This window comes from Lissotriton helveticus, chromosome 1_1 (genome assembly GCF_964261635.1).
Source record: "Lissotriton helveticus chromosome 1_1, aLisHel1.1, whole genome shotgun sequence".
NCBI classification, from domain to species: Eukaryota; Metazoa; Chordata; class Amphibia; order Caudata; family Salamandridae; genus Lissotriton; species Lissotriton helveticus.
In genome coordinates, this window is record NC_136057.1 from 881752278 (window position 1) to 881778964 (window position 26687).

The 26687-nt window shown below is 45.6% G+C and overlaps 1 protein-coding gene across 1 annotated transcript in view; it reads right to left on the minus strand.

Moving 5' to 3' along the window:
* Positions 1–744: 744 nt before the first annotated feature.
* Positions 745–26687, minus strand: part of TAFA2 (TAFA chemokine like family member 2) — a 1231988-nt gene continuing 1206045 nt past the window's right edge. Inside the window, exon 9 of the mRNA XM_078655863.1 lies at positions 745–3097. The gene's annotated coding sequence lies outside the window, so the exon portion shown is untranslated. The remainder of the gene's footprint in view (positions 3098–26687) is intronic.

Consider the following 26687-nt stretch of genomic DNA (forward strand, 5'->3'; position numbering starts at 1 on the left):
ATGTTGAATTCTTGTTATTTTGGTCTTGTTGTAAATCAGATACATATTGGCTATTGTTCTAAACTGGTGTGGATTCCTTTTGTAGTGTTTTCACTGTGTTACTGTGTGTGGGGGGGTTGCTTGCACTGCTACTGCTTGTGCAATAGTTCTATGTGCATGAGAAAACTTCCACTGCTGCAGCCTGCATAATACATTGCACATGTTCTATGTGTGAGCACAGCTTAAACACATGACAACCACTGTATTGGAGTGTATTTATATGTGTGTTCTTTGTGCATATATGTCTACAATGTTTGCATGTAACAACCACACTTTACCTGTTCTTCGTGTGAGGTAGACGTGCACTCTAGCTGTCCATGTAATATTTTAACACTGAAATCTTTAGAAACCTTTTTCAATTACAAAAGCCAACATTTAGCTTTCTACATAATTGCTGTTAGAGATAGTATATTTACTCTAAACTATGCAGTACAGTTAAACAGCATAAAGTATATGTTATGCTAGTTGGAAAAAGGATTCAACTTGCTTGGCCAGATCTTTCCAGAGCTTTTAGAGTCGGCCAAGGGTTACAATTCTGAAATTTTTCAACTTTAATCTTCTCTGCAGTTCTTTTGCATAACCTTGGAATGTGTGGAAAAATCCTATTGCTAGTGAATTTCCCTTTCTAACACAAAAAGACAAATCCTGCACGGGAGAAAAGAACTACCGTTGGTTTGCAAAGTTTATATCCACAGAGTGATTCCATTTGATACAAAAGTTTATTTACTTTGATATGAATAGCCACGACATGAATCTACTGCAAATGTTCTAGTTCCTTTACTTCAAATTCCTTGTTATTTTTCACCTATGTTTATGCATATATTATTATGATACAGTTTTTCCATTGTCATGTTCTACAGAAAACAAACCTAAAAGAAAGAATTATCTAGCTGCAAGATGAGTAAATTGGCTGTTTGAGACCCTGTTTTACATAAATAAAACTCATTTTTGAATGGTGTTTTTTCATACAAATGGACAATTATTTTAGACACTGTGTTTCCTCCATCAGCACAAAATCATTCGATGATGGTCTATGTTAAATTATTCGAATGCCTAGCTGAACCCACAAAACAGTTTATTCTAATTTAAATGTAACTAGGAAAAATCACTCCCTTTTAAACATTAGTCTCTATGATTATTCTGCAGCATAATGACAAAATATGCATCTTAAGTGTATTTCCAGCGGTCATTAAATTTTAGCTCTCCTGTGCAATAATAGAGCAGAGATAATGAAATGGTCTTGGATCAGCCTTGCATATTTCGACAAACTGAAGCCCTCGAGGGTGCTCATCCATTCTAGAAACCAATTTATATCTAATTTGCTATGTCAGTGATTGTTAAAAATAATCCTAAAGAAAAGATTTCCTCTTGTTGGCTGTATACCGGTAAACAAAGCAGGCAGGCAGCGTAGATTGTGCTTACAACTCTGAGTATTCTTTTTGCAGTCATGATCTAATCAGATAATAGGAGCAAAGGACGTCGAATTGCTCTTTATGGCATTGGCCTCTTCATCGAATTTTTAGTACTTGCTTTGTCATTGCCCACCTGCCCCTTCTTCTTTTATCATTCCTGTTTCAGGTAAGTTTGTAGCATGTCAGCAAAACAGAATTATGTATGCAACTCTACTTAGAATCAACTTGAAAGGCAGTTTGCTCTAAATATATGAATCAACTTGAAAGACGGTTTATTCTAAATATGTCCTTATGGAACAACTTTGGAAAAAAATGTTCCTAGGCATTTAAGGCTTTGTGCAAAACATGATATCCGCCGTGCAACTGCCAATTATACGAAAAGATATTTTACAAAAAACATTGTGTGTGGAAGGTTTCGGGATTACAGTATTCTACTTCATCATGGGTTCCTCGTCGAAAGTGCCATGTATGGGAAATATGATAAAGGTCTTCTTTTCATAGTTAGTGTGAAAATTCATTGAGCACTTTCCTGCTGCCTTAATGAGTGTTGTGTTTTGGGAAAACAAAGCTTTAATTAGCACAATGTATATTTCACATTATTAGATGGCAGAATAAGGAGACAAAGTGAATTGCCAACAATAGGCCCAGGGTTCGAACCCACATCTTCTACTTCCAGTGAAGAACTTGTCAACATCTCCCCCACACAGCATTGTGTGTGTTCTTTTATTTGCAACCGATTGGTGGACTTTTATAACCCTGCTAGCGACGGGGCTCATTTCCTCTCTCAAACAATTACCTCACTGTGTAAAAGTCTGAATATTATTTTTTTTTTTAAATCAAGTTTATAACACCCATTAATCTCCCGCTAAAAACAAAATTGGATTGTGACGGAATGAAGTACTTTGTAATGAAAGTGCTAAACCTGTTTTGGGCACCACTTATCTAGCTGCCAAGGACCTGCTCTACTTGGTTAGCCTCAGGGAAACATGTCAGACTGGCTCTACCTTTGGACATGAGGGATGTACTCAGATAACTATTACTTGTCAACAATAATTATTAACAATGCATATACATTTCCAGACCTACAACAAAAGCAACTTCAAGCTATTGAAATATGTAGCCTTTCAAAGCTCTGAGATTAGAATGCAAATAAAAATGACCGAATCCGCATCATGCCGGAGGACAATTTCTGAAAAGGAAATTTGATTAAACGAGTGCTGCGTTCCTCCAGTGGCGAGAGCATGCCATTGGGAATTAACCAGCTCTTACATGAGGCTGCTTTCCAGAATGTAAAAAGAGGAGAAATTAAATGACCCTCTCTTCTTTTATTTTGTCCTTGAAGTCCATCTTCTGCCCGATATCTGTAAAGACTCCTGCTGTAAAAATCCTGCTTATATCTGCAATCTCACAATTGTCCGTAGTTCAAGCAATAGAAATATTGACAAGAAAGAAGTTCAAAAGTCTGTGTTGGTAGTTCTTGTGCTCATTGTCTGATGCCTTCGTTGTAAGTCACTGTTCTGAAGGTTACGTCGTCGCTGTAATAAAATTGCCCTTGGAGTGTAGTCTTTGTTATGGAACTTCAACAAGGTGTAGTTAAATATTTTCATCACTAGACTCTTCAGTCTGGCTTTGATCTATCGAGTAACCTGTTGAGAAACAAACTGAAGGTCAGATTTCAGTAACTTAATAAAATTAATCACATGTTGCCACTGCAAATCACACAGTAACTGGTAGAAGCTAGATATGTTAAACAGAAGATAAGAACAGTTGGTGACATATTTTCTATTTTTTCCCCCACAAGATGACACCACAACCCCTAGCCTGTATTCAGCAATAAGCCAGTTCTTTTTGGAGCTATCACTACTTTGCTGTGTTGTGCTCCTATAGAGAGCCACTATTGTTTATTTTAGTTTCCATATGTTGTAACTCAATGCTATGACGTAGCAACAGTCAACAACAAAACTCCCAACCCCCCTCTTGCTATGTCATAAAGGCCTCCAGGTCAGGCTGACAGGCCCCTCTGAGTGCAGCGGTGCTTGTCTGGTTTTAATGAAAGCAGAAAGCACAGCTGCAGCAGAGGGAAATAGGGCAGGGAAAGTGATAGGGGTGCGTCAAGGGTGGCAGGTACCTTTTTATTGTTTCCCTTTTGGACACGGATGCATAACTGGGTCCAGGTTGCCCATCACTCCTCTGCCCCTGCGTAGCAGCTGAAATCAGGGGCAGATGATTTTGGGCGCCATGCATAACATACAATTATAGAAATAAAAAGTGAATTACAGGTATATTTTTCACAACGGGATACAGAGGGACATCACAGGCAGCTTGAGCTTCGCCCTAGTTGTCTGATATCACTCATTTCCCCTTGGTGAAAAACATCCCCACAATTCCCTTTTACCCATCTATAGTTCTATATTTTACTGCTCAGTTATTATATTATGTCACCTTTTTGGTTTTGATGAAGCAGCCATCTAACACGTCTCTTGAGCTGTCATACTATATATTTACTAACCGGAGGGTGGACAAAACTATATTGTATCACAATGTAGGGTTTTAAGTATTATGGTTCAAAAATATTGTAGGCCGAATATCAGCTACTGATGGAGCAAGGTTTCATACGTAAATATGAAATATGCCACACTACAAAAATACTGTGAAGGCAAGCATGTAAAGGTAAGTGGAAATTTACTATTTGTTAACTCCACTTGTATGTACCGCGACAAGTTCAAAATTGTCAAATTACATGAATTTATTAATAGTAAATCTGTACTTTCTTAAATATATTTATCTTCATAATATTGTGGTTGTCAATATGCTGGCTACGATATTTATGTACCGTAATATTTTTATACTTATTATTCTGACATACAACCCACCAAGGAGAATGCTCGGTATTTCATCTAATACTGAATAGCTGGCAAGAATTGAGCAGAAGCTGCAGCTAAATATGAGTATTTTTTTTAACTTAGGCTGTTCCAAATACATTAAACACATTTTATAAAAATGAAATACTACTTTAAATATGTTTTTCTGTGGTTCTTTGATTACTCTTATTCAAATCGACAAAATGTTTTTCTTTCAAGCGTGATGTAGTAGAAGATCATAAATTCTGGTGAATTTGTGTTACAAATACATGGTTCCCAGCCTATGTCTGCATCAGTGACAGTTTGTGGTACACTGGACGCCTATATTTCCCGCTCCCCAGCACATGAGCCTGTTCTATGCTCTCTGTTACGCATGACCTGGCCAGCCAGCCTCATTGCGCCTCCTTCCCACTAAAACAGTCTGAGTATTTCTTTATTCCACACGGAGAAACCCGTTCACCTTTCTTGACTTTGTCTTCACTCCTCTTCATCCTGACCACAGTTGCATGTGCAGTGCTCAACAGCCTCGTAGGAACAGGCCCTCTCACGTAACGTTCCTCAGTCTTCCTCAGCCCCTGAAAGTCACTAATCTAGCTCTTTATTCTGTCCTGGTCCTATTTCTACTGCTCTCCATTTTTATATTTACTACCTGTATTCGTCCATATTCTGTAATTTACTACCCCCCCCCCACCTTTCCCCTGCCCCTCCTCACGTCACTGCCCGGCAGCACTCCTACCACCGACCGCTACTGTAAAAAACCTCCCCACTTTCCTTATCATGCAGTTAGCCAATGCACCCTTCCCTCACACTGCACCAGCCAGTGGTGTAATGAAACATGAGGGGGCCCCCTACAAAGTACATGCAGGGTGGCCCCCCTCCCCGGCCCACCACCTACAACTTTAACTAAAGGGGTCCTCTGGAGCTCGAGGGCCCCCTTGCACCGTGGGGGCTGCTGGGGCTTTTGCTACACCACTGGCACCAGCATAGGAAGGGCGCTGCCTCACACAACCTGACGGTTTCTTTTCTGGGTCATCTCCTTCCTCATCCTCTCCGTTCTCGTTCTCCCTTTTCTCCCGCCACCAGCAGTGTTGGCAGCCTGTTTGCCTTTCTCAGCCCCACAAAGCCAACTCCACTTCATCTCTCTACACTCCAAAAATAACTTAAAGTTTAGAAAGGAATAGCTGTTAACTTGTCTTTACCTACCGTTTCATAATATATTTAAGGGTATATTGGTCACACTTGGTGCAGTGCCTACAGTGGGAGTAGACTTTAATGGCTCACACATTTGGTTTTGAGTAGAAGGAAAACGGGAATGTATTGTCCCAAAACAATGAACAATATGTTCTAAAAAAATGAATTTGTCTAACAATTAAATGGGCATTCCCATGTCCAGTAGTTATTGTACATGTCTTCTAAGAATGTTAATGACTAAATAGAGGGAATAATTCATTTATGCATCGCAGGAGCAGTGAGAGCGTATTCTTTCTGAAGACTAGTGGAGTGAGGTCAACCTGATACGTGGAAGAAGACATGATTGCAGAACTGTAACCCACATCACTTCAAAATGAACTTTGAAAGGCCTGTTTCCGGAATTAATTATAAATATCACATTAGTAAGATGTTGATGAGTGATGTGAAATTAGACAAGAACCACTTAACTATGCAAGCAGTCTTTGAGGACTTCTACAAATCCGGTCAGATTGTAAGAATGGTAAATCCATCAAGCTAATGAGAGCCACCTTTAGAGAATCATTTAGTTAGCTGTTGTCCACATTTTAGCTCATACATTTCAGTAAAAGCCATATTTTCGGACCATATTGTCATGTTGCAGACTTTAGTTCCGCAAATCGAGTCACTATTTGTATTTAGATGTAACTTTTTATCAAGTGGTTGTGCATAAACATCCTGCTAGTTTTAGTACAGCTTACATCCATGGAGCATTTATATTTCATTTTACATCTGAAGTTTGGTATTGCATTTTACTTTTCTGCAGAGGTGCATCATAATCATGTGTAGAGCACACCTGCAAATAATCCTGTTTTATGTAAATATTAGTTTTAGAATTGTGAATCATGTTAATGTGTCTACGTGACATATTTTATTTACTGACAAGTAATATGAGGAGTTAACGTAGGAAATAAATGTAACTAGCAGAAAATATTAACAAGAAGAAACCTTGTGAAGTTTAACACTACTCATGTACTAATTGTCTTTAATAATGATAATTTTCATAATTAAGTAAATGTGTTAGCGGAAATGTAAATTAGTTAAGCAAATCGTAATGCTTAAGTGATACATTCTTATGTTAGCCGAAGCTGGCGGCCTGAAATGCAAACCCCTGACAAACTCTCGCTTTAGAATTCATGTTCTGAATTTCATGTGCACTGAGGAAGCTGTTCTTTCTCACATTTTGCATTGCAGGTGGAGAAACATTCTCCTAGGAAAACTAATGTCTTTGTTTTAGTAGCTAGGCAAGGAGAGAAGAAGTTACAATTACATTGCTTAAAGGCAATAAGGGAAAAAGTCGGTTTCACACGGGAGAAGGCACGGGAATAAGGATGGATTGTTGCAAAGGATGTACCTGTAGAACATTGTGAAAATGTACACTCATGACTGTACCTATTGTGGAGTATGAGCGAGAAGTGCATCATGGGAATTCAACCTGTGGATAACTGGTTGTTGGAATTAAGGATAGATGTCCACATCATTTTGCCTTTTGGAGAGGGAGAATCTCAGAATGAGCTCCTTCTCTTGTTATGGTGGCTTTATGCTGCTTGACCCATCTCAACAGTGGATAGACTTCTTAGGATGACTCCACTACTGACACCTTTCCTCCTGATTGGAAATACTTACTGTTAGACCTGGCATCTTTGGCGTGGTTTCCCCCTATCTTTTTGCCTCTACCTCCTGTATTTTTTATGCTGTGCTGGATTTCGTTTTTGCTGGTTTAGATGCTTTGGACACTCTGCCACTGCTGATCAGTGCCAGAATATAAGTGCTCCCTATGTAAATTGTTATTCTGATTGGATATACATGTTTGGCATATTTGTGTCACCATGAAGTCCCTAGTAAAGTGCACTGGGTGTGCCAGGGCTGGTGATGACAAATGCTACTAGTGGGCCTGCAGCACTGATTGTGCCACCCACAGGAGTAGCCCTAAAATGATGTCTCAGGCCTGACACTGCAGTGCCTGTGTGCAGTTTAGAAACTGCCATGTCCTCCTGGTCAGTGTCCCCACTGACCAGGCCTACCCCTTCCCTTTTTGTGCACATCAGTCACCCCTATGGAAGGCCCAAGGTACCCCCCTGGGCAGGGTGCAGTGTAGGTAAAAGGTAGAGCATGTACTAGTGCAGGTGACATGCTCTGGTAGTGAATGGCAGCCATTTTCGTTTTTCACTATTGTAAGGCTATCTTGCTCCATAGATTAACATGGGGGATGCTGCCTACAGGGGCTTCCAGTATTTCTTCCCATAGGAACAAGATAGGACATAAGTATCTAGTATCCCTGAACTCAGAATTTAATAACACATCTCTTAGGAAAGGTTGTTTTTAAATCCTGTGTTTGAGAACAGCACTTTTAGAAAGTTGCTGTTCTCTTGTCTGACCCTTCTGTGTGCCTGGGCCTGTTTGTGTATTGACTGTCTGGTTTGAGAGTGACAGGGGCTGGGGATTCCCCAGGAGGCTGGCTGAGTCAGCCCTAGGCTGAATGACTGCATTTGCAACTGGAGTGGTGGGAGGAGTTAGCACCTGGGCCTGAATAGGGCTGTGCCTGCCTTCCACAATGCTGGCTCCACCTCTTGCTGGGCGGCTGACGACCCTACCCCTCACTCTGAAAGTAAAGAAGAAGCCAGCAAAACAAAGTACTCAGGAAACACCCAGAACTGGTTCAGACCGGGCTCAGGGCCCACATGCACAGAGAGAACAAAGACTTTAGGGGTAAAAGTACAGGACCCCTGACAACAGAAAATTAGATCATCCTGGAATCAAGAAGGAACCTCTGCCAAGGATAAAGCTGAAACTGAAGAAGGAAGACTGTCCTGCTGTTGCTCTGCTGGACTGACCTGCTGTTGCTTTGCTGCCAAGGAGAGGGGCAGGACTTTGCTGTGGTTCTGTGTCCCCTGTCTTGAAGGAATCTCCAAGGGCCTGAGAAGAGCTGGCTCCCTGTTCTGAAATCCCAGGAACAAAAGGACTTCACCACAGCTTCCCTGAACTCTGCTGAGAGAGTTCTGTCCTTCCTAGAGTGCTTGATCCAGTTGTGGGGCCTCTGGAAGTTGTACCTGGGCTGGGAAGCTTGAAACTAAGCTTGAGAGACTTTTGCAATTGAAAAGTGTTGCATCGCTCGCTTGCGGAGCGCATCCCCGACAGTGCGAGAAGTTTCCCGCCGCTACGAAGGTCGAGATCGTCGCAGCACCTGACGCCGCTGCCAGAGCCGTCGCATCCTTCGTTTGCGGGACGCACCAGACCGGTGCGGGAAAGTCGAACATCGCTGCGAGTGTCGTCAAAGAGCCTGTCGTCGCTGGGTGAGATCACCACACCGCTTGCTTACGGACCGCATCACGTCGCTGCGAGCATCGTCGCAGAATCATCGCATCGAGGAGCTGCGAGGATGAGGATCACCGCTGGACCGCGCATCGTCGCCCCGGAGATCGTCGCAGCCCCTACGAGATCGTCGCATCGTGCCTTTGCGAGAACAAACTTCCTACGGAACCTACGCACCGGAACCCATACAAGTGGCCTTCCTCCCCATACAGACCGGATTTGTCGCAACACGCCCGCTGGTGCAGCGGGGCTGTCACATCGCCTCCCCAGGGTCTCAGGAGCAACGCATCGCTTGTTTTCCACCGCACCAGCTTCTGCTTTTTGGAACTTTGTTGCAACTAAAAGGTACTGTGAGTAAACGTGACGCAACTGTGAACTTTTCACGCATCTGTGGTTTATTTTACCGCAACTTGAAGAACTTTAACGCAAACCTTAAGAACTCTTTTGAAACCATATTCTTGAACTGTGTATGTTGGATTTTTGTCGTTTTGGTCTTGTGTAGTTTAGATTAAATACCTTTATTTTTCTAAACTGTTGTGGAGTCAGTTTGTGGTGTTTTTACTGTGTTACTGTGAGTGTTGGTACAAATACTTTACGCATTGCCTCTGGTTAGCTAGACTGCTCGTGCCAAGCTACCTAGAGGGTGAGCAGGGGTTATCTCAGAGGGTTATCTCCTTGCCCTGACTAGAAGCAAGGGTCCCTATTTGGACAGTGGTACCTACCTCTGCCAACTAGAGACCCCCAGTTCTACCATTGGTGGTCAGGTGGTGGGATTTGAACTTGTATTTGTACTTGACCCACAGTAATTGGTGTACATCACTAGTGAGTGCAGACCACTACGCCACCACATACTACTGGTTTTTGATTTTGATTCGATTTTTTAGTAACTCTTCAAAGCATCATGTCTGCGAAAGAAAGGCACTCAGTGAGGGGGCAGAAGCAGAATTAGAATTTCGCATTGAGGATCTGTATTCTTACCCAGTTGCATAGCTTCAGGAATTCTGCACCCAGCTTGAGTGCCCCATAAAGAGCAACTACAGGAAGCCTGAGCTGCAAAGAATCTTGAAGGCCCATTGGGAGGCACAAGAGGGAAATGATGATGTAGATGTAGAAAATAGCTTTCAAGTCACAGATCTGCCAGTGGGCAAAGTAGGTGCAGGAGCTGGCAGCAACCATTCCAGCAGGGGCCTCTCTCCAGAAGAGTTACAAGAAAATCAGAGAGTGAGAGAATATGACTTGGAAGTCATCAAAATGAAAATGAAGCAATTGGAAGTACAAAAGGCGGCGGAGGAGAGCAAAAATGCCCATGCCTTAGAAGAGAAGAAATTGCTTTTGGCTCATGAGTTGAGCACGAGAGAACTGGATCTGAAAGCCAAGGAGGTAGATGCCAGTTCTAATGGTGGCAGCGCGCAGCCAGTGCATGGGAGTAAAGTATATATTCCCAAAGACCTGGTACAGAATTACCATAGAAGTGAGGATATTTATGCCTGGTTCACTTCGTATGAAATTGCATTGAAGATGAATGGTGTGCCTGATCAGCATTGGGGGGCGGACCTGTGGAAACATTTTGAGGCTTCTGGGAGGAGTGCTCTAGAGCCCTTAGAGATGGCAGGTGCCATGACCTACCCCAATATGAAGGAGGCCTTATGTCTCAGGTATGGCCTTACTCCAGAACAGTATAGACTGCAGTTTAGAAACTCCAAGAAGAGAGAGTCTGAGACTTGGATGGAGTGTGTGAATTTGTACTCACGTGCACTGGAAGGTTGGATGAAGGGCAGTAAAGTAACTGATTTTAAGGGGTTGTTGCATTTATTCAGTTGGGAGCACTTGAGTAGTCTTTGTGTTCCAGAGCTGCGCCAGCATCTTTTAGACAGCAAGCTGACAGACCCCATTGAGCTTGCTAAGGAGGCGGACCTCTGGACCAGTACCAGGGTCCACAGAGGAATTGTGGGTACCACAGCCAAAGGTGGGCAGGGTCCCCAGCAGAAGAGTGGGGGGACAAGGGTAACCAAAAGGAGTTCTCACAAGGGTCCCAAAATAGTTCCCAGGGAAAGGAATCCCAACCCCCCAAACCTAGACAGCCATGGCCTCCTAAGGGCAGGCGGGACAATAGAGACAGAAGAACTAACCAGGGTCCCCCTACTTGCTATCACTGCAATGAGGAGGGCCACATCGCTCCAAGCTGTCCCAAGAAGAAGCCCACACCCACTGGTGCTCCAGCCCCAGGGTTGGCAAGTCTAGCTTTGAGCGGGGATTTGATTTCGAGTGGGGAGATGGGCTTAGCAGTTATGTCCCTTGTCTCTCTAGGAGACCGAGAGTTGGTCCAGGAAACCTTACTGCCCTCTAACACTAAGAAGTATGGGCAGAAGGTGACCATCAATGGGAGGGAGGTTGAGGCTCTGAGAGACACAGGAGCCAGCGTGACATCCATGAGGTGTCAGTGGGTGTCTGAAGAGCAAATCATCCCTGATGTACTCCGCCCTGTAGTGGCAGCTGACAGCTCAGTGCGCCTCTGCAAGCTGGCGAGTGTTCCCTTTGCATGGGGGGAGTCTCTGGTCTTTTGGAAGTAGTTGTCAGTGATGCCTTGCCTGTAGACTGTCTGTTAGGTAACGACCTGGAGAGTTCTCCATGGAAGGATGTAGAACACAGAACTCACTTGGAGATGTTGGGTCTGCCTGCGTGGATCTGCGTGACCACGCGTGCTATTGTAGCCAGTAAGGGTGATTCAGCAGAACTGGAGCCTGAAACAGTGGCCCAAAGACCTGCCAGGAGAGGAAGAGGCAGGGAGCGCGGGAAACCCGCCCCAGCAGTTCCCGCGGTCCAGGAAGAAGCAGAACCTGAGGGGATTCCCTGGAACCTACAGGGGAACAGGTGGCCGAACTGGGAGACCTACCTGAGCTTACCCATTGGCAGCAGGAAGGTGGTCCCTCCAGGGAGGAATTCTGCCAGGTGCAGAAAGAATGCCCTTCCCTCATTGGTCTGCGGCAACAGGCTGTAGATCAGGCAGCAGGTGGAGCAGCCAGAGATCACTTTATCTACTGGGAAGATGACCTACTATATAGCGAGCATATGTTTGCTGAGCCCGGTGGTACCCGAGCGCTTCAGAAACTTCCTAATGGGTCTGGCTTATGATGACGTGCCTCTTGCAGGATGTCTGGGGCAAGACAAGACCCTGAACCGGCTTGTCACCCACTTCCACTGGCCCCAGATGAGAAAGCACGTTGGTTCCTTTTGCAGACCTTGCCAAACCTGTCAAGCCAGTGGCAAGACTGGAATGAAGCTGAAGGCACCCCTTCAGCCCTTCCCAGTGGTGAGCACCCCTTTCGAGCGGGTGGGCATAGACATTGTAGGGCCCCTGGACTCCAAGACAGCCTTAGGCAACAGGTTCATCCTGGTCTTGGTGGACCATGCCACCCGGTACCCGGAAGCAGTCCCTCTGAGGACAATCACAGCACCCGTGGTGGGCCGTGCATTGATGGGGATCTTTTCCCGTGTGGGGTTCCCCAGAGAGGTGGTCTCCGACCGGGGTACCAACTTCATCTCTAAGTACATGAAGTCTCTGTGGGAGGAGTGTGGGGTAACTTATAAGTTCACTACTCCTTACCACCCTCAAGGAAATGGGTTGGTTGAAAGGTTCAACCGGACCCTAAAAGGTATGATTATGGGCATAGCGGAGCCCATGAGACGGAAGTGGGACGTCTTGTTACCATGCCTGTCGTTTGCCTACAGGGAAGCGCCTCAGAAGTCCTTAGGGTTCAGTCCCTTTGAACTCCTGTATGCCCACCCTGTTAGAGGACCTCTCTCTCTGGTGAAGGAGGGTTGGGAAAAGTCCTGTGGGAAAACCCCCCAGGATGTGTTCAGCTATGTGCTGGCCATCCGCAACCAGTCACAACGCTTCAGGAAGCTCGCTCAGGCGAACCTTGAAGCAAGCCAGGAAGAAATGAAAAGATGGTACGACCAGAATACCACTCTGGTCGAATTTCAACCTGGGCAGAAAGTGTGGGTGATGGAGCCAGTGGAGCCGTGTGCGCTCCAAGACAAGTGGACTGGGCCACATGAGGTGGTGGAAAGGAAGAGTGAGGTAACCTACCTGGTTAACCTGAGGACTCCCAGGCAGCCCCTGAGAGTCTTGCATGTGAACCGCCTCAAACCCCACTTTGAGAGGTCTGAAGTTACTATGCTCATGGCTACAGATGCAGGAATGGAAGAGGATAGTGATCCTCTCCCTGACCTCCTGGCAGTTAAGGAGCAAGATGGGTCAGTGGATGGTGTGGTCCTCTCACCCACCCTGACCCCAGAGCAGCAGAGTGACTGTCGCCAAGTGTTGGGTCAGTTTTCCTCCCTGTTCTCCCTGACTCCAGGAGTCACCAACTGGTGCGTCCATGATGTGGACACTGGAGACAGTCTGCCTGTGAAACAAAAATTTTACAGGGTAGCTGACAAGGTCAGGGCCAGCATCAAGGAAGAGGTTTCAAAGATGTTGGCGCTAGGGGTGATTGAGCCCTCCAGCAGCCCATGGGCTAGCTCAGTGGTCTTAGTGCCAAAGAAAGCTGCTACACCTGGTGGCCCTCCAGAACTCCTGTTTTGCGTGGACTACCGTGGGCTCAATGCGGTCACGAAGACTGACGCACACCCCATCCCCAGAGCTGATGAGCTCGTGGATCGGTTGGGAGCTGCCCAGTATCTGAGTACATTTGATTTGACTTCTGGGTACTGGCAGATTGCCTTAACTGATGGGGCCAAAGAGAGGTCAGCATTTTCAACGCCAGAGGGGCACTTCCAGTTCCGAGTCATGCCCTTTGGGTTGAGGAATGCCCCTGCCACCTTCCAGAGACTGGGTAACAAGGTACTGACCGGGCTGGAGGAATTCAGCGCCGCATACCTGGATGACATTGCTGTGATCAGCTCCACGTGGGAGGAACACTTGCAACACCTCTGCGAAGTGTTGAAGGCTCTGCAAAGGGCAGGCCTCACTATCAAGGCCAGCAAGTGCCAGATAGGGCAGGGATCTGTGGTGTATTTGGGACACCAGGTAGGGAGCGGCCGGGTGGCGCCTCTACAGGCAAAGATTGATACCATTCTGGCTTGGGAGCCCCCCAAGACCCAGACAGAGGTGAGAGCCTTTTCAGGACTCACCGGGTATTACAGACGGTTTGTCAAGGGATATGGCACCATTGTCGCCCCCTTGACAGAACTCACTTCCAAGAAGTTGCCCAAAAGAATTGACTGGACTGACGCCTGCCAAACTGCTTTTGATGCCCTGAAAACTGCAATGTGCACAGCACCGGTGCTCAAGGCACCTGACTTTTCCAGTGAGTTTGTAGTACAGACAGGCGCTTCAGAGCATGGTGTGGGAGCAGTACTCTCACAAGTCACTGAGGAGAATGGAGACCAGCCGGTAGCCTTCATTAGCAGGAGACTACTCCCCAGGGAACAGAGGTGGAGTGCGATTGAGAGAGAAGCATTTGCTGTGGTCTGGGCTCTGGGTTGAGGCCCTACCTGTTTGGGACTCACCTCCGTGTTCAGACCGACCACAGGCCCCTCAGATGGTTAATGCAAATGAGGGGTGAGAACCCAAAACTGTTGAGGTGGTCCATCTCCCTACAGGGAATGGACTTCACGGTGGAACACCACCCTGGCACAGAACACGCCAATGCTGATGGTCTGTCCAGGTTTTTCCGCCTTAGTGAAGAGAACTCCCAAGAGGGTGGCAGTTCTCCCCACTTTCAGCTGGAGGGGACATGTGTTAGACCTGGCATCTTTGGCGTGGTTTCCCCTATCTTTTTGCCTCTACCTCCTGTATTTTTTATGCTGTGCTGGATTTCGGTTTTGCTGGTTTAGATGCTTCGGACACTCTGCCACTGCTGATCAGTGCCAGAGTGTAAGTGCTTCCTATGTAAATTGTTATTCTGATTGGATATACATGTTTGGCATATTTGTGTCACCATGAAGTCCCTAGTAAAGTGCACTGGGTGTGCCAGGGCTGGTGATGACAAATGCTACTAATGGGCCTGCAGCACTGATTGTGCCACCCACAGGAGTAGCCCTAAAATGATGTCTCAGGCCTGACACTGCAGTGCCTGTGTGCAGTTTAGAAACTGCCATGTCCTCCTGGTCAGTGTCCCCACTGACCAGGCCTATCCCTTCCCTTTTTGTGCACATCAGTCACCCCTATGGAAGGCCCAAGGTACCCCCCTGGGCAGGGTGCAGTGTAGGTAAAAGGTAGAGCATGTACTAGTGCAGGTGACATGCTCTGGTAGTGAATGGCAGCCATTTTCGTTTTTCACTATTGTAAGGCTATCTTGCTCCATAGATTAACATGGGGGATGCTGGCTACAGTGGATTCCAGTATTTCTTCCCATAGGAACAAGATAGGACATAAGTATCTAGTATCCCTGAACTCAGAATTTAATAACACATCTCTTAGGAAAGGTTGTTTTTAAATCCTGTGTTTGAGAACAGCACTTTTAGAAGGTTGCTGTTCTCTTGTCTGACCCTTGTGTGTGCCTGGGCCTGTTTGTGTATTGACTGTCTGGTTTGAGAGTGACAGGGGATGGGTATTCCCCAGGAGGCTGGCTGAGTCAGCCTTAGGCTGAATGACTGCATTTTCAACTGGAGTGGTGGGAGGAGTTAGCACCTGGGCCTGAATAGGGCTGTGCATGCCTTCCACAATGCTGGCTCCACCTCCTGCTGGGCGGCTGACGACCCTGCCCCTCACTCTGAAAGGAAAGAAGAAGCTAGCAAAACAAAGTACTCAGGAAACACCCAGAACTGGTTCAGACCGGGCTCAGGGCCCACATGCACAGAGAGAAGAAAGACTTTAGGGGTATAAGTACAGGACCCCTGACAACAGAAAATTAGATTATCCTGGAATCAAGAAGGAACCTCTGCCAAGGAGAAAGCTGAAACTGAAGAAGGAAGACTGTCCTGCTGTTGCTCTGCTGGACTGACTTGCTGTTGCTTTGCTGCCAAGGAGAGGGGAAGGACTTTGCTGTGGTGCTGTGTCCCCTGTCTTGAAGGAATCTCCAAGGGCCTGAGAAGAGCTGGCTCCCTGTTTTGAAGTCCCAGGAACAAAAGGACTTCACCCCCAGCTTCCCTGAACTCTGCTGAGAGAGTTCTGTCCTTCCTAGAGTGCTTGATCCAGTTGTGGGGCCTCTGGAAGTTGTACCTGTGCTGGGAAGCTTGAAACTAAGCTTGAGAGACTTTTGCAATTGAAAAGTGTCGCATTGCTCACTTGCGGAGCGCATCCCCGACAGTGCGAGAAGTTTTCCGCCGCTACGAAGGTCGAGATCGTCGCAGCGCCTGACGCCGCTGCCAGAGCCGTCGCATCCTTCTTTTGCGGGACGCACCAGACCGGTGCGGGAAAGTCGAACATCGCTACCAGTGTCGTCGCAGAGCCTGTCGTCGCTGGGTGAGATCGCCGCACCGCTTGTTTGCGGACCGCATCACGTCGCTGCGAGCATCGTCGCAGAATCATCGCATCGAGGAGCTGCGAGAGAGAGGATCACCGCTGAACCGCGCATCATCGCCCCGGAGATCATTGCAGCCCCTCCGAGATCGTCGCATCGTGCCTTTGCGAGAACAAACTTCCTACGGAACCTACGCACCGGAATCCATACAAGTGGCCTTCCTCCCCATACAGACCGGATTCGTCGCAATACGCCCGCTGATGAAGCGGGGCTGTCGCATCGCCTCCCCTGGGTCTCAGGAGCAACGCATCGCTTGTTTTCCACCGCACCAGCTTCTGCTTTTCGGAACTTTGTTGCAACTAAAGGTACTGTGAGTAAACGTGACACAACTGTGAACTTTTCACGCATCTGTGGTTTATTTTACCACAACTTGAAGAACTTTAACGCAAACCTTAAGAACTCTTTTGAAACCATATTCTTGAATTGTGTATGTTGGATTTTTGTCGTTTTGGTCTTGTGTAGTTTAGATTAAATACCTTTATTTTTCTAAACTGTTGTGGAGTCAGTTTGTGGTGTTTTCACTGTGTTACTGTGAGTGTTGGTACAAATACTTTACGCATTGCCTCTGGTTAGCCTAGATTGCTCGTGCCAAGCTACCTAGAGGGTGAGCAGGGGTTATCTCAGAGGGTTATCTCCTTGCCCTGACTAGAAGCAAGCTATTTGGACAGTGGTACCTAACTTTGCCAACTAGAGACCCCCAGTTCTAACACTTACTCATTAACATAGGGACATCATCCTAGTGATAGAGTAGGGAAATATTTAAAAACTCTTCATTCACCCAATGCTCCATGCAGGAACATTTGGACTGTTGCTTCTTGATTATCTGTCTCCTACTTCTCGAACTAATAGTTCTGTTTATGTTGCATTGTCTAAACCGGGTGTGTAGATTTTGCTTTATGCTGTTTTCTCTGTTATTCTATACCCTCATGGTGAGGTGTATCTATGTTCAATTATGTTTGGCTTTCTAATAAATTTAACTAACCTTCCTTAATTGTCCTTTGGTTTTTATTTATCAAGAAGCAGTATTTTTAAATTGATTGTGCTTTAAAGATTTTCTCCCTTTCCCACTTTCATGGTGCTTAAAAGACCCATCAGAGTGTGTCTGTATAGAAAAGTCCCAGGACAAATTAAAATGGTCCTTTCGCATCCTAGGAAAGATTTTCTTAAAGTATGCCGTCCAGGGCAGGTTTGTGGAAGAATGTTGGTTCACCTGGTTCACAGAGCACTTGAAAAACACGGGTAGCATTGTGATAGGCCAGCAGTTTCCAATGAGAGAAAGGTGCAGTAACCCTGAATGTGCATAATATGAGCAGGAACCTCTGCAGTGCTAAGAAGCCCCAATCCAATTAGTACCAAGTGCTGGACTCGAATCACTCCAGGGCACCACCTAATCCATGTGTTATTTGCAGGATGCCACCTCCTTTTACAGAGGTTGCCAGATGACAGCAGCGTCCCAACCCTTGCAGCTGAATATAACCACAATTCCGAGCACCATAAAATGGGTAGATTCCTAACTCCCACTCAAAGCAATATATATATCCTCTTGACGGAAGCTGTATGGGAGCACTTTCCAAGCCAATCAGCGGGTGCGCTATCTTCTTTATATGATAACTTTAGTCTGCAGTACAACTCGGAGAAACGTATAAGAAAAATAGCTGTTTTCTTGGAATTTTGCAGGCTGCAGACCTGGATACACAAATAGGTCACCCTTTGTTTTGAGCCTGTTTACTTCAGGATAGAGTAACGGTCAGCTCGAAGAAACGTATCAAAAATAATACGTTTTCTTGGAATTTTGCAGGCTGCAGATCTGGAAACACAAATAGGTCACCCTTCGTGTTGAGCTTGTTTACTTCAGGATAGTGTAAAGGCAAATAATTCCCCATCAGACGGGGGCATTCTCTCTGCTCAAGTTTTGTTCTCCTCTCCAACTGTTCACTCTCCATTATGACATCTTTACATTGTATATCACATTACACAACAGAGGAGCGAGAGGGGACTGAGTCAAGCTCACACACAGAACGGTAGTATCACATATATCAGTTCTGTGGTCTTGAAAAGACATAGGGGGTCATTAGGATGGCGGATTTCCCGCATACTCCGGGCCGGCGGAAGCCACCGCCGGCCCGGAGTATGCGGGAAATCCGCCGAGGAGGCCTGAAAGACCCACCGCCAAATCAGGATGGCTGGTGGGTCTCCCAATCCGTCTGCCGCTTTTCCGCCGCGGTCGGAAGGCGACCACGGCGGAAAAGCAATAACATGGCTGGCGGTGTCTATCAGACACCGCCAGCCATATTAGGATGCAGGGTGAGTCATGCTTTTCCGCGGCGGCTTTTCCGCCGTGGAAAAGCATACGGACAGTCACTTTGGGGGCCCGTTGCGGGCCCCCTGGGTGAAGGTTGCGTGGGGGGTGCACATGGGGGGTACCTATGGTACCCCCCTGCCCTTGCGTGCACGAAGCGGCAGGCACCGCGCGGTGCCTGCCGCTTTGTGCATGCAAATGCACACCTTTCGTTTTTTGCATTGCGGCGGATGCTGCTTCAAGCAGCATCCGCCGCAATTTAAAACATACAGGATGTGACCGCCAGGGTGGCGGTCACATCCTAATTGCTATGGAGGGACCGCCGCTGCCCATGCGGACGGTCCCTCCAACTCAGGGGTGGCGGACGGACGCAAGTCCGTCCGCCATCCTAATCGGCCCCATAGGGTCACATGCATCATTGTAGGATTTTGCGATTCCTAAATTGCGAAAATTAAGGAATCGCAATTTAGGAATTGCAAAATCCTATGCATCAAGAAATTGCAAAAGTTTTTGTGATTCCTTAATTTTCTTTATTTGCGATTCCTTAATTGCGAGTCCTAGAGGCCCATAGGAATCAATGGGAAGGCATTCTCATTTTGCGAATTCGCAATTAAGGAATCGCAAAATGAGAATGCAATTTCAAGGGTGCCCCCCCTGCACCGCTGAAATGTCACGTAAGTACATTTTACTCACACACATGTCCCAAGGGCATGTGTGCGTGTAAAATATAAGTTTCAAAAAGGCACTTTTGTGCATTTTTAAAACTTTTCGCAAATTACCATGAAGGTTTACTTCATGGTAATTTTCAAAAAAAAATCATGCATAGCATTTAGGAAATCGCAAAATTTGCGATTTCTTAAATGCTATAGCAATTTAAGAAATCGCAAAAAATTGTGATTTCTTAAATTGTGAAAAATGAAAAAAAATGATGCATCCCAAAAATGGTTTTTGCATTTGCAAACGGCCGAATTTTGCGATTCGCACCGTTTGCGAATGCAAAAACCAATGATGCATGTGCCCCAAAATGATTAGACATTGGGAAACACCACGACACATCCACATATTACAACACATATTTCCCATAGGACACTGGGAAATAACACATTTAAACACGAAACCCTAGACACTAAAGGAGAAAACATGCAAGATCTGTAAACATTCATTATTATTCACTGCATGTTTTAAGGAATTTCTAGTAACTACTTGCAATTATTACACGCTATGGCTATATTAATTAGCCTACTAACACTAATTCATACTGTTCATTATACCATGCTAAAAAATATCAAAATACATTTTTTCACAGAACCACATCATGGTCCACCACACAATAATTAGTCTACTGTGCAAATATGGGTTATCAAAAGCAATATTAAAAAAGGAATGTTCCATTTATAAGTTGATATCCCAATACGACTGCGAGGCAATATAGGCATATTTGTTCTCTGAAGGTCAGGCAACTACCATCCATTCTTAAGTCTCAGCGAAGTAAAATCCATAGCATTGACTTTCTTTCTCTTCTCCTAGATCAACACAAGGTGAACCGCAAGATGTATGCAAGGAATAGAGCTCCCTTAGACTGAAAGGAGCCTGAGATGGTGTCTTGAAGAGGATCATCTTTGGGCCAACTATCACTAAATTGGTCACGCATTCTGGTTTCACCCTTTCCACTACTGAGAAAGTAAGGAATTCAGCAAAAATCTTTAACTCAAATCTCTCTTTTAATACTCAACTTAATTATGTGGCGAAGAGCATACATTTGCAAACGTTTCTGCTGCAAAACACCACGGGCCTTATTTATGAAGGTACGTCACATTTTCCCATTTTAAAAGTGACGCACCGGCGGCGCAAGGCCTTCATAAATAAGGCCCCACATTTCCACTACTTCGAATGAATGACTAAGTTGAGCTTTTGATAACCCTGGTGATGTCAAGCTTAGATTACTGAAACATCACTCAGATGGACTCATGAAGAAACTCACTACTACACGATTGTGACTGCTAGAAATGTTTGGAAGGCAACAGTGGAGAGAATATATCAAACTTACTAAGAAGAGATCAAGTGAAATCCTCCCAGAAAACACTTAACGGGCTTCTGGTGGAGGCAAAAATAATATTTCCCAGTTCATCTCGATAATCATGTACACCACTATTATCCCCAGAAGCTCTTAGAGACAGCAATTGCCCAACTCATCATCAAAGTCTTCATATCGCTGAAATATGGAGAAATCAGCATTGGAATAAAGGGCTCAAGAATGTGTTATTGTATCTTTTTTCTGTGCAATGTGGAATTTGTCTAAATTCAGTTATGTCTAATTGTAGATGAAATATAATGTGTGGTTTGTATATGTTTTGCAAATAACGAGAAGTGTGCATTGTTGTTCCTTATCCAACACCCAAAAAATCTTTTTGAGGACATAACAAAAAGATCTAAATACTGATATGATTAAATAATTGGATCATTATAATTAATAGTTTGGTCTTGCAGTGAGTGATAGTGGTTAAATGTCCAGCTAGTTCTTTTCTCTTTTTGTGAACCTTAATATTGACCCTTTCTAGCTGGACGGTATCGGGTCCACCCCGTTCCTTATATACATCTATAATATGGACATTTCTATGCTCCAGGAGTATTGGGGACTGTTATGTCTGGTTCCAATGGGCACCAGGCATCTGGAGGAGCACATCTGTGAAACAGGCAAAAATTATGGGCCTCCCACCGGAATGCCAGACCTTTGCCATTTGAGGGACGAATGGGATATATTGAAGACAGAGGCTGTGATACCTAACCTCTAGGAGCTGGATCATGGTCCCAATAAAGATCAAGCATTCTAAAGCCCCCAAAACAAGCCTATAATTTAGAGGAGACATCAGTGGTTCAAAGGGAAATCCCACTAAGCTACCCTGACTTCAAAGACACATGACAGTATAACTACCAGTGCCATCTATCAGCAATGGGGATGTGGGATCAGAGAACCAAGACTGTATGGTGCACATTGTCAGAGGACTCTGTTGTGCACATGGAGAACAATTGTCCAAATAGAGACTGGCCTGGACCGAGTACCTGTTGAAGTGACTCTGTTGTGCACATGGAGAACAATTGTCCAAATAGAGACTGGCCTGGACCGAGTACCTGTTGAAGTGTGGCGCCCTGAAGTGTGCTCTCCAAGTGCCCAACGGCTGGCATCCTTTTCTCCTGGAGATCTCAGGGACATCAAAGATCTCCCCCGATGGACCGACACTATCTACCAGTGACATCTATAGAGCGGTGCCCTCCCAAGTGTCCACCTCGGCTAATAAATCCAAACTGGTAGCGTAGTGTAAGGGTGGGCCAAAGACTTGTGTCTGGGGACCGGATTGCTTAGTGCAGAGCCCCAGAAATGTTGCCAGCATCTAAGCCATGTGGTTTCTGTACTACAGGGACCGGGGCACTCATACACAGGCGACCAAGGTGTCACCGACCTGCTTTGGCCTCCTTAGGATGATAAAATAAATCCTTCCACTTCCTCCCTTTGAGGCCAAGCATATAATGATACAAGGCTTAATTCAATCCTGCCTTGATTTCAGTAATGCTTTGTACCTTGGGGCGCCTGAGTACACTCTGCAAAAACTTCAGCGGACTCAAAACTGCGCAGCTCGCACATTGCTTGGAATTCCTCGTAGAATTTCAATAAAGCCTGGTATAGAAGCTCTGCACTGGCTTCCTATTAGGGAGAGAGTCAAGTTTAAATCTATGTGCATTGCTCACCAAGCATATTGGAAATCCGGCCCAGAAATCAGTCACTCTTTGATCTTACCCTACCAACCCAACAAAGCACTCCGCTCATCACATGCTTTTCTGGCTAAAGTCCCCAGGATTCAGAGAGCTAGAGCAGGAGGCCGATCTTTTGCTTATAATGCCTCTAAATTATGGAACGCACTTCCCCTTCATCTTAGAACTAATTCTAATTTGTTGAGCTTTCGTAAACAGCTAAAGACCTTTCTTTTTAACTAATCAGACCACCTCTTGATTTCTTTTGAAGGCACTGTTCTAGTCTTAGCGCTGAGGTTCCATGAGAATCATTACGACGTTTTGGGCATGCTCGGATATGGACGAGTTTGGTATCTATGAACCGTAAATGACGAGATTAATAGGTGTATGCGTTTACGCTACACTACTTAGAAGGGTTCGTCTCCTTTACGGGTTTTTCCATCTGAACCCTCGGGTTCCATTTTAGATACGGCATCCATTTTGTTTCTTGCCCTCACGTAGCCAGCGAAGGGACAATGTCCGCTTCGTGACCCTGGGATTCCCAAGCTCTGGCGGAAGATGAATATTCTTTGGGGTCGTTTTTACGACCGGGGGAATGACACGGCAAAGGCAGATGGCTCAGCTTGAGGCTTATTCTGCCGTGTTGGTCTATTGTTTCAGCTTTACACATGTTAGGTTTGAGTCCTTTGATCCTGTGATCACGCTTCCGATATTGCCCCACACTCTTCTGTTACGGTTGTCTGTCTTTCTTACACCTGTTCCTGTCTCTTTCTTTCGCCTGTTTACAACTAGAGTGGAATGTGCCTTATGGCGAGATGATGTGCTTTTACAGTTGGGAACCGGCAATGTTACTATAATCATGTTCCGGGCTTCTGAAAACATGAATGCAATCCTTTTGAAGTTTACTGTGGGAACTGAGTTGTAACCTTTTGTTCGTTATGTCGAGCAATGACGAAAATGTGTATAAAAGGAGCGATTACCTTTTGCAATTTGAAGCAGACTCTCAGAACCTACACTATGTTGTACTTCTTGCGATTTCTGTATCCCTGCAGTAATAAACGCTGATCTTTGATGCCGAAGGAAGTGTCCCGTGTCTCTGTCACTTGTACGCCAGAGCAGGTAACCCACGAAGGTTTTAGGTGTTGTTCCCTGGCACCGCTGGGCCTTAAAGAACCCAGTCCTTCAGTTGGCGCCCATGTGGGGCGACATCAGCGGTACCGGTCCAAAACCTGACGATCGTGAGGAACTTCGTGTGAAATCTCCGAGGAAAGGTGCACCCCGCTTCATCGATCCTGTTGTCGAAATAAGTGGTCCGAAGACTTTTCCTGCGAAGATCCCCGCCTCCTGACGGTTGCGACGGACCGATGCTCTGACTGTCGACCTGTTTTGGCGCCTGGCGTAGTCCTTTGTACGGCGAGACAACAGACGGGCCTTCCTGGTGACGCCATTGAGTTCTCAGTTAAGTATTTGTCGGTCGCTCCAAATATCCTTGGTTGTTGTTGGTGCTTAGTCGTTTTGCATGGTTCCATTGCATTTGTGGTTCTTAGTTGTTATTTGACAGTTGCAATTGCCAAAAACCGAGGGTTTTGTATTTCACGAAGATTTTGTACTTCGATAACCCTTGAAGTTTGATACTAGGTTAGCGTGCAAGATGCCTGGCCATAGTGGTTTCCTTGGTTTCTTTAAATGTCACAGTATGGACTCATGTGTCCGATACCTCCAGTTGGAACTCCGATATATGAGCTCTATAGTCGACATGGTGTGGGCCCTATTATATATAATGAATATTGGATTCGTTATACGAAAAATGACGGTGACCTTAGTTGGCCATCACATGGAAGTTTCGACACAAAAATTTTAGATAATCTCGAAGCGAAACTGTTTAAAAGAAAATCTAGGCCGGCTATGTTCGATTCCTTTCGGTTATGGCGCAAAGAGGCCAGGCAGAAAGAAATCAAACAGCTTAAGAAAAATAAGAAAGAAAGTAGTATCATTACGATAATGCAAGATGCAGAACGTCACCATCAAGATCAAACAGATAAAGAAACGGAAGTTTCAGTTAGACTGCATCACATGTGGGCGGATAAATGTTATCCGGTGTTATCGTCAAATCTCGATAAAAAGGAAGAAGACTCGAAAGAGGATCCTTTGTTAGCGTATTTAATGAAATCACCACCTCCTTATGCACAGGGTGCTACGGCTCCTGTGGTTCCTCCTGTTCCCCCTCCTGTTGTTTTGGCGGCTGCTGGTCAGCCTGTTGTTGGTCCTGTTCTTGCTCCTCTATCTGTTCCTCTTCCTACTGCTTCTTTGCCTGAACCTTCTCAGTCTATTGCTCCTGCTACCCCCACTGATCCTACAACCACTTCTAATGCTGTTGCTTCTGTTCTTTTTTCCTCTTCTCCTTCCGTTCGTAATCGTATCCCTAACACTGTTGCTACCCTCTACTCCCCACTTTCCGGATCGTTACTTCAATCCGATGTCTCTGAAACTCCCCGGAGACGAAGTCAAATCCCTGGTGGAAGAGAGAGAGCGACATTAGAAACTATGGCGCGTAGATGGATTAGACACCCTGCTAAATACACCTCACGCATAGTTTTCGATACATTTTCTCAGTTCAATGAGCCAACACAGAGATTTGTGTTTGAAGAAATGTGCAACTCTTTGAGGGAAGAGTGGGATAATGACGACTTAGATGATGTACCGCCCGAGATGACCGAACTTCAGAGTCACTTTTTGAATGGTATGATCGTAGGTGGAGATGTACGACGTGCATTAGAGCGATTATTAGCCTTTAGGTCTACAGTGCCTTCTCGGGTGTCGTTTGATGACGATTCCGATACTCCAAAAGCGAACTCCGGTCAGTATCCTATGAGAGAGGTTCCGCCAGTTTGGATGCCAGGGGATCCGAACGCTAATCCTGTGGTTCTGCCGTATTTCCAAAGGGTTTGGATACACCTCCCATGGAAGCGATCAGAAGTCTTACAGGTGAAGCAATCCTTGCCTGATCCACGCAAAAATCCGGCAGGTTATTAGAAGGAGTTATCCCAACTGGTGGATGCTTCTATTATGAACCTTGCTGACATCGACATGTTGTTTGGTAATATTGTACCGCAACCGATTTGGGCAAAAATCCGCCAAGAGAATCATTTAGCTGAGTTGGGTGGTGATTGGGCTACGCTATTAGTGGCTGATGGACGACAAATTGGTGGGGCTAAGCCCGAGCAGTTAATTACGGATTTGCCCCAAAGAATCATTACGCTCATGAAAATGCTTATGCCAGCGATGAGGGTGAATTGGGACAAACTGTCGGCTTGTAAGCAAAAGAAAGACGAAAGTGTCTCCGATTTCTTTACTAGATTTGAGGAAGCATTCATTGATCATAGTGGTCAGGACATGAGTACGGAGGGAGGACAGCGGTTGTTTGTTGATAAGTTTGTGTTAAATTTGTTGCCTGAACTATGCAACAAATTGAAAAATTCAGAAAGTGCATGGGCCGTTTCAACCACTGCCCAAATACTAGCGACGGCTCAATACTACGAAAATAGGGAAAAGAAGAAAGTGATCGTTCAGATAAGAAAACGAAGGAGCTTAAAACGAAGGTTTTGTTGCAACAGGCGTATCCTCCGCGTTCGAATCAAAATGATTCGCAACAGCAGTATCGGCCACAGGCACAGTCTTCCAGGATGCAGTCACGCTCTGACTCCTCTGACTTTAGATCTATGCTTGGATATAATCAGTGTGCATATTGTAGGGGAGAGGGACATATCAAATGTAATTGTCCCACTTTACGTGATCGCTATAATCATGTTTTGGCTCGAGGGGGACGTACGTGGTGGTCCCCAACAGGCATTTCGAGGTAGAGGTCGTGGTAACTCTCAGAATCAGAATGAGCGCTCTCCTACTTCGTTGGATGCGAATAATTGTTTTGATCAGCGGAATGCGAGGTCCGATAGATCGGCACAGTACCATGTGGATGATTATTACATTGGACATGAGATTGAGGCAGGTGATCGTTACTAGGACAGCCACCGACAAAGAGAGGGAGTAGTGTCAGTTCCGGTTGATCAGAGAGGGCCTTACGTCGCAGTTGCTACATCTGGCGTAGTTGAGCCTTTTCTGTTGGACACTGGTGCAGCAAAAAGTTCCATCATGCATTCCAAACTCCCTGGCGCATCCTTTGTCCGGCTTAACGAATGTTTCCGTTGGATTCTCTGGCGCCCCTGTTAGCAATCCTGTCTCCAGCCCTTTGCCCCTTACGATTGGTCCTCGTGAGCTGGAGGCTCCCTTGATTCTCTCCACTGGTTGTGGCGAGAATCTTTTG